The sequence below is a fragment of the Mytilus trossulus genome, unplaced genomic scaffold (genome assembly GCF_036588685.1).
Source record: "Mytilus trossulus isolate FHL-02 unplaced genomic scaffold, PNRI_Mtr1.1.1.hap1 h1tg000777l__unscaffolded, whole genome shotgun sequence".
Taxonomy (NCBI): Eukaryota; Metazoa; Mollusca; class Bivalvia; order Mytilida; family Mytilidae; genus Mytilus; species Mytilus trossulus.
The window spans coordinates 1-9,251 of NW_026963488.1; the positions used below are offsets into that span (position 1 = coordinate 1).

Here is a 9,251-nt window from a genome sequence, read left to right on the forward strand (position 1 = left end):
CATCATAATCCTTCAAACGCATTCTCTTATGGGCTTGAGTTACGAATAACCCCCTCCTAATTAAAAGACCTGTCTCGAACAGCCTTGTCGACGACGGGTTTGGCGTGCGGATCCCTGGAGGGGGTCATCGCATCCCTAGTTCACACGAGGGTCTTAAGGCATTATGGAAGAAAGTCCAAAAAAAAGAAAAGAAGAACATTACTTCAGACAGAATAAAAAGGGCAACTCCATCACGAAATCTCTTGATTACGAAGCGAGTATGAAACCCAATATCTCCCTCACGAATTAAGTCTCGCCATCATCTAAAAGTTCTCAATAGTATACACCCCAACCTCATTCCTATTAATAGAAATCTGGGAGTTCGATGCAGTCACAAAATTAACCCTACCGCTATTCCGTTTGCCGAGATAGCCACAAAAAAGGGCCACGGACTTGGACCTGGTACATAGTAACGAGAATAAGGATTACGATTCATTGTTTAGGGTATAAACATAAACATAAAGTTCAGCGGTATCCAATGAGCCGCCAGAACAAAAACATCACAAACTCTTCTCAAGTTTAAGGACTCCCTGTGTGACACCCCCTTCCCGTGACAACAACTTCCATATAGGTATAGTCTAAAACATGCCCTAATAAAGCTTATCAGACCCAGGATAAGCAGGAACACTCCACTTATTCACCCTCCCACGCCGAAAACGAGGATTTCCCCAAATAAGTTTAGACTAGGAGGGGCTGCTATGTTGCTTGATCTTAACAGGAAACACATTAAGACTAGACTTGGGCAGACTAACAAGCCCCCTTTATTTATTACTAGCAGACGCGAGTGCCTCATCTTATAGATAGCATTCACATACCTGAACAAACCTGATGAACACAACCCATGCCCGATCATAATAATAATGGCCCCCACTACCCCTAATACCGTGTTGCTAAGCACTCCTAATAGCACAAGCCTCATATGCGCTACAGAGGAATATGCTACCAAACATTTTAGGTCCACTTGCCGTACACACGCTAATCCTGCGTAGACACCTCCTGCCAAGTTCACCACTAGTAGCAGCACAAAAAAAACGCTTCTAAGCCTTATTTGTATAACTATTATAAATCGAAGCAGCCCGTACCCTCCTAATTTTAGTACCACCCCGGCCAATAGCATCGAACCGGCTACTGGGGCCTCTACGTGAGCCTTAGGTAGTCACAGGTGAAATGGATATATTGGTAGCTTGATAAGAAACCCTAGAATGTATAGCCATCACAATCTCATTCCCCTTTTTTTTACTAGCCTTACCACAGAACTTATCCTCCTCCTCAACCCTCTAATATAGAGTTCTCTTACCCCCCATAAGAAAAAAAGAGATCCGAACACCGTATAGATTACTATATACCCCCCTGCCTGTAAACGCTCTGGCTGATAGCCTCAGCCTACAATTAATAACAACAGAGGGGCTAGCACACTTTCAAAAAAAAAAAAAAAAGAAAGAACCTCCTCACCCTGAATCTTATCACTAAAATTAGGCTGATTCTGATAATTATTAAATTAAATCTTGCTTTCCGGTGGATCTTAACCCTCCTTAGGTAGGAAAGAATTGCTACAAATAGAGTTAGTGTAACCATTAACCCTATTACAAAGTCTGTGGTGTACAACCCGTTCAACTCTACCCCCCCTATCGCGACTCTTGTGGCGCCCATACTTAGAATAGTTAGAACGCTTAACCCAATGACACTCATATTTAGGTTTTTTATAATAATCAATGCAATAAGTCTAATTGCCAACCTTTTAACCATAAGTAAGACAGACTTTATCTGACACATTCAGTGTAAATGAATTATACTAGTTTATATTATCTTACATACACCCTAACTAGAACTACTACACACACACTAGCCATAAGTATGACACATAGAAGAACAGTCCAACACAAACTCATTAACTTATCATAACGTAAACGAGGTAAAGAAGCACGAATAACCACAAAGAAGACCGCAAAAGCCATCATAAAGACCCCGATCAACGCTTCATTTCCCCCGAAAAATATCGCCGCCCTTATAACCCTTCTGAGAAGAATACTAGAGTACTCCGCAATAAATATAACTGCAAACCCCCCTCCGCTGTACTCCACGTTGTATCCTGACACTAATTCCGACTCTCCTTCCACAAAATCAAATGGCGCCCGATTAGTTTCAGCTAGCATACACAGCATTCAGACAACTATAACTACGCACAAAGGAAAAAAGAAAAAAAAGGACCTTTGTTGGAACACCCTAATTTCTTGAAACATAAACACACCCGAGCACAGCACCACACAAAAGAAGATAAATCCTATAGGGATCTCATAAGAAATTCTTTGCGCCATCGCACGAACTGCACCTAGCAAAGAGTATTTAGAGTTAGAAGCCCATCCGGATATTATTACCCCGTAAACCCTGACTCTAGTAATAACTATAAACAGAATCACCCCGAAAACATAAAACACTTCAGCCGACTTATACGGGTATAAAAGCCATCCAAGTAAACTGATAGTTAATATTAGTGCAGGAGCCAAAATGAAGGGCCCTACGTTAGCACGTGTAGGCACAATAAACTCTTTACATAACAACTTACCTGCGTCACTAAAAGGCTGCAAGATCCCTATATAACTCACCTTGGATGGACCCTTTCGGATTATAATGATAGCCAAAATTTTACGTTCCAACAAAGTATAGAAGCCCACAGCGAGAAGCACCCCTACAAAAGGGATAACACCAACAACCACGCCTACTCAGTCCACCAGTGCAGCCTTAGTCGACCCCAAGGGAGTAAAAGAGTCCGCTGACACTTGACAAAGGCTTAATAGGATAGAGGCTCCAAAGAAAACAGCTACTCTCCTTAGAGTCTTAAATAGACACTCGACACTAACCATAATGAGACTGGGCTTAGCTTTGTAATTCACACACAAACAAGAGTATATCTTATAAGACGAGCTTAAATCGTATGCATTAGGTCTGCCAGCTTGTGCCATGAAAGCAAGTATATATACTTATGAATTGATCCTAAATCAAACGCATTAGCTCTGCCAGCTCTCACAAAGATAAGAGCCACTACTCACGGCGCCTTAGGGGCATGAGCCCTATATCCTAATATTAGACCACCTTATCACTAAAAGCTACTTGCCCATTGTACAAGTTCATTAAATTAAAAGTTTAACGCTTCTTAAAAGCTTTAGCTTATTTTTTATTTTAGTTAAGAGCTTCCAACCATATGACAAAATATTTCTCAGGAATAAACTCAATCACAATCGGTATAAATCTATGGTTAACCCCGCAAATTTCAGAACACTGCCCGTAAATAATTCTACACTGGGAAGCTTTTATAGGAAGCCGATTAATTCGACCTGGGATGGCATCTACTTTAATTAGTAACTTAGGGAGTGCAAACGAATGGAGCACATCAGACCTTCTTACAAAAGCAGTTATTTGCACATCTGCTGGAGCCACCATCCGGTTATCAACATCCAACAAACGATACCCTCCTTTTCTAAATGTCTCCTGCTGGTCTTCTATGTAAGAATCAATTGTATAACACGAAATTCTTTCAGCGCTTTCTCTAGAGCTTGGAGTGTCTAAATTGCGACAAAATTCGTAAGATCAGTACCATTGTTTCCCAATCGCCTTAAAATTTCACCGGGGCCGTTTTACTTCTTCTATATAATATAGGTTAATTATAGAAGGAAACCACAACCCTACTAACATCAACATTGGCACAATAGTCCATCAAAATTCTAATCGTTGACGGTTCAAGAAATGGCGATAAGAAAATTTAGTAAGAAGGATTACGCATCCTATATATATAACAAAGACCAACACAGCCACTGCTACTATCATCACAAAACCATGGTACCGGAACAGGTCTTTCCCTAGTTCCCCATGGACAATATCACCAAAATATCGACTCCCGTAAAAAGACATATTTATATTTTTCTACACTTATTAGCCCACTCACGTGCGCTACTTTCGCGATTTACTAATTTTAATAACTTGAAATAAGCTAAAAACTTAAACCATTTCAGGTCTACAGGACGACTCCTACAGAATTTAGGGTATTCAAGCAGCTTGTCCCACACCCACAAAGAAAGAGGGTTTAATAACAACCTAGAGAAATAAATGACTGAAAGACACTGCCCCAAAATGATATAAGGCTCCCGCACTGGGCGAGCACCAATCCATGTTAACCTAATAAACCTACCAACCAACACTCAAAACACTACTTGATTAAACGGGTAAAAACATAAACTTCGATACTTACCTCTGTGAAGACTAGGAATTAGGTATAATACTACAATCGACAAAAACATAACATATACCCCCCCCGCTTTATGAGGAATTGAACGAAGGATTGCATAAGCAAACATAAAATACCACTCAGGCTGAACATGGATTGGCGTTTTTATAGGATTAGCAGGCCAATAGTTTAAATGATTCCCTAACAGCTCAGGATCCACACACACTAAATATATAAAAAAGAACCTAAAGCAAACATAACCAAAAAGATCTTTAATAGTATAGAAGGGGTGGAAGGGCACACACATAGTACCTCTTTCAATACCCAAAGGGTTATTACTCCCTTTCTCATGTAAAAAAAACAGGTGTAAAAAAACAACCGCCACTATCACAAACGGTAAGAGAAAGTGTAAAGTATAAAACCGCTTTAGAGTTGCATTACACACGGTCCAACCCCCTCATACATAGCGGAGCATACTCTCTCCTACTACGGGGATCACTCTAAGTATATTAGTAATAACAGTAGCCCCCCAATATGACATTTGCCCCCAAGGCAAAGTGTAACCGAGGAAAGCCTCCGCCATAGTTAACAAAAACAAATGCACCCCAAAATACCACACTGTCTTATCTAAATAAGACCCATAATACAGCCCACGAGCAATGTGCGCATAAATACAGATAAAAAACATAGAGGACCCATTTGCATGAATATTACGCAACATTCATCCTTTTTCCACATTACGCATAATATGTACTACAGAATCGAATGCCATGTCTTCATGAGCAGTATAATGAGTTGACAATAAAAGACCCCTTAGAAGTTGGATAATTAGGCACAAGCCTAGTATAGAGCCAAACCTTCACCAAGCGTTTAAGTTTACAGGACAAGGCAAATCATAGAACCTGTCATTCATAATCTTCACCAACTTATTAGTACTTCGTCACGGACCAACCCTCTTAGGCGTGTTAATATTATTCACAGTATTGTTACCAACCATCTCATAAGAAAGGCCTACACCTTGTTTATGAGTTTACAGCTCACCACCTCTTCCTCGGCCACCTCATGAATTTTTGTTATATATACAGGCACAAACCCCCCGCACACCGCATTTTTTTATGAGTACACATAAGCTTGGACCCCCCTTTTTACACCTCTGAAGACACCCAAAGTGTTAAGTGTCCAACTTTGTTTTTGCTCCATTTTTACTTTATTTTTAATTAGACTTAAAGCGACCAACAACTTACGCTTCAAAAATTTTTTTATTTTTAAGATACACGCCTCGTTTTCGAACCGAAAACCACATGAGCAACCAGAGCTGGGGTAAATGAGGAAATAAACGTCTCAAATCCCCATTATCCTACAGCTTACAATTAGCTATAGAGCCCAAGTAACTTAGAATTTAAGGGTCAAATTCACCACTTTCTCTGCCAATAATTAGGTTGAATCTCATGTGGTCCTGAAGAATGCTTACTCCCCGCAAAGGCTTTGTAGCCTTTCAAGCATACACTAAAACCAAGTTAATTAGGTGTAAGGAGACCCGTATTGACCAGTTTTTAAATAGACCATAACAGCCTAACAATAAACGAATTAACTGTAATTTTGCTTATCTTATGGATTATTTTAATAAATTATAACTATTAATACACCAATAAACTTTAACTATGAGCATTAATAACTACTGACCCCGTCTTTACTAACATCAGGAACACTGTCTTCTTCACTTACAACCACATTTCTCTGCTCGACTGGCTGACAGACATTAGCTGGGACTTCAGGCTCCACAACAGCTATTTGTTCTTCTAAAGGAACATAGCCACCCTCAGCATGGGGGCCCCCTTCCTCCTGATTATCAGGAACAACTTCAGCGACACCATTCACAACAGCATCTCCAACAGCTGAAATAGTTTCAGGTAATGGGAGCACCCTAACAGTGTCACCCCCTCCGCCCTGACATAAGTCCCCTCCTCCAACGTCTATTCTAAACACTCAGTTTTTATATGAAAAAAAACCATCTCACACACCCCTTAACAGTAAGCCTTTTTTTGCAGCAAACCCCTGCCTAAGCCACTCTCATACAGCCTCTCTAGTGCCCAACACATTCAACAATCTATCACTAAGCAACACACTCATTTACATAAAAAGAACCCTTTTTATAAGTTAATCAGCCTATTATACAATATTATTTATGTCATTACAGATCCGTCACAAAGTATTGCTTTAGCTAAAAACTCGCTCGCTTAAAAGAGACCTTAAAGCTATGCATAAGCTTTTGGGTTAACAAACCCAAAAACTTCAATTAAAATAAAGCTTCGCAGGGTCTTGTTGCTCTTCTTTTACACACAGGCCTCTTCGCTTTACCCTTATGCAAGAAGTACTAAAATTTATTTGCCCCACTTTACTTCAAGTAAGCTTTTTATGAGGCAATCGTGTGCATTTCTTTAGAAAGATAAATTCTAAAAAACCTCAGTGAGATGAGCCTAAAACTAATTAACTCCTCTTAAATTGTTTATAAAGAAAAGCTTTAACTTTTTCTTTAGGAATCAAAGTCCTACGTACTATAATACTTCTTTATAACACCTCAGAGCAATAAACTACTTTTGAGCTTAGCTTCATCAAAGCAACTGGGCCATCCCCCCACGTACAACTAAGCTAGGAAGAATTTGTAGCTCTCAGTTATATTAACATTAGCAACTAAACACAACTTAAGAGACAGGCTATCTGGCTTGAGAATAAGAATCTTATACCCTAAGCAAATTACTGGGATTTTCAATTAACAGCTCAACATTCTAGCTTAATTTATTCACCCAGCGTACACTAATTTCATTAAAATTTTTGCCCAGAAGGCAAATATAGTAATTATTGCTATGTAACCATCCTATAACCAGCACATTTAACAGCCTAACGCCACGTTTATTTACATAAAAAGGCCCTATACAATATTGTCTATAGCACTCAGATCTGTGACAGAACATTGCTTTGCTTAAAAACCTTTTATACGAAACTAACTCACTTAAAAGGGACCTCAGGACCAGACATAAACTTCATCACTTGTAGTCTTTGTAAGTTTATAACCCACCTAACCCCCTTTTAGGCGTGTTAATATTACATACTATTGTTAACACTTACTTTTTAAGACGCTCACAACCTTGTTTACAAGCTCACGCTTCTACGTTTCACAATTTTATTTAGCTTCATTTTGTTGCTGCACACCACATTTTTGTCACCTCTATTTAACCTGCTTTCCTATTTCCTCCCCTCCAGATCAGCCCCCCCAGGCATTAGTGTGTCATTTTGATTTTATTTTATTTTTGATTTACTTTTTTGCTTAGACTTTAAGTGACCCATGAATTACGCTTTGGGAACTTTCATATGACTTGATTTCTATTTATTTTTTGATTTTAAGATACAGATAGTCTAGTTTTCAAACCCCAAAAAATCACATGAGCAACCAAAATTAGGGCAAACGAAAAAAATTAACACCTTAGATCCATTTCTCCTGCAGTTTACAATTAACCACAGGAAGCAAATAGCTTTAGAATTTAGGTTTAAGTTTGTTTTTTTCTACCACTAATTAGGTTAAGTCTCACATGACTCTGAAAAATGCTTACTCACTGTAAAGGGTTCAAAACCTTATCTACAACAGGTTGTAAAGCATAATCTAAAACAAGTTTGGACAGGTATGGGCATTCGCAACTAGATTTTCAATAAAATACACAATGTCAAGTAAAATTAAGTTTTACTTTGACTTATAAGTTATCTTAACTAAGGGCTTTTTACATGCATCAGCAACAGGGTTTCCGTGTAAAAGGACAGGAGAACAGGCCTTGCGGTCACTGTACCGGCCGGTAACAGGAAATGCGGTACACTATAAAACCTCATTCTTAAGGGTTTCCACAGTGTTTGGTTTTTTTTTGTCTGTTACTAGCACAAATCCATTACACACCGCCTTTTTAGAACCCTTGTTTTATTCTTTAGGTGGGTGATTGCTGCTTTTTGGCTGCATTAATAGACTGTTTTATTTTTTACCTAATTTGCAACCCGTTTTAACCCTATTTTTTAATAAAATAGCAATACTAATTTTAACAAGAACCAACGACACGCCCTACCGCCACTAATTGGCCTTCAGCTTCATAAAAGGCAACCCTTTTTATAAACTAATCAGTTTATTGCGTAGCATTATTTAAGCAATGACAGAGCCAGGGCAAAGCGTTGCTTTAGCGAAAAAGTCCTTTCGTACAAAATTAGCTCATTTTTAAAAGAGGATAGAAACTGAACTAGCTCACGCCGTTCTGAACTCAGCTCATGTTAGATTTTAAAGGGCGAACAGACCCACCATTAGAAGCTTCTACGCCTCTAGGATATCTAAAGCCAACATCGAGGTCGCAATCTTCCCCTCCAATACCATCTTTCGGGAGAAATTGCGCTGTTATCCCTAGAGTAGCTAGCCACACATATAAAGTTAGGAAATACGAGTTAGATTTATATAATAGTGAAAGACTTATTTTCACTGATCTCCCATCAAAATCGTATAAGAGCCAAAAACTCCAATTAAGATAAAGCTTCATAGGGTCTTGTCGTCCTTCTTTTACATAAAGGCCTCTTCACCTTAAAGTTAGTTTAAATTAAATTTTCAGACACAGCACCTTCTTCGTTAACCCTTTCATACCATCCTTCAATTGAAAGGCAAATTATCGCGCTACCTTAGGACGCTCACGTTAACGCCGCCGTTTACAACAAACATTACTCTAGTTGCACTGGGCAGGGACTACCTTTTACTTACATCAAAAGGAAATGTTTTTGTTAAACAGTCGAGAAGTTTAGTTTGCCGAATTCGTTTAAAAACTTTTATTTAGCCTTTAGTTTTTTAAGGTAAAACAAAATAGTAATACCAAATAAATAATATTTTTACTCGTTTTTATCATAGTCACTGGTCCTACAACCATAGGCTTATTTTAAAGTAAATGAATAACCCAATTAATCTTTTTTCCCCATC

General features: G+C 38.7%; 2 pseudogenes; both read right to left on the reverse strand.

Moving 5' to 3' along the window:
• Positions 1–478: 478 nt before the first annotated feature.
• On the reverse strand, positions 479–1,825 carry LOC134702914 (NADH-ubiquinone oxidoreductase chain 4-like; annotated as a pseudogene).
• Positions 1,826–1,841: 16 nt separating this feature from the next.
• On the reverse strand, positions 1,842–2,999 carry LOC134702917 (NADH-ubiquinone oxidoreductase chain 1-like; annotated as a pseudogene).
• Between the last annotated feature and the right edge of the window lie 6,252 nt (positions 3,000–9,251).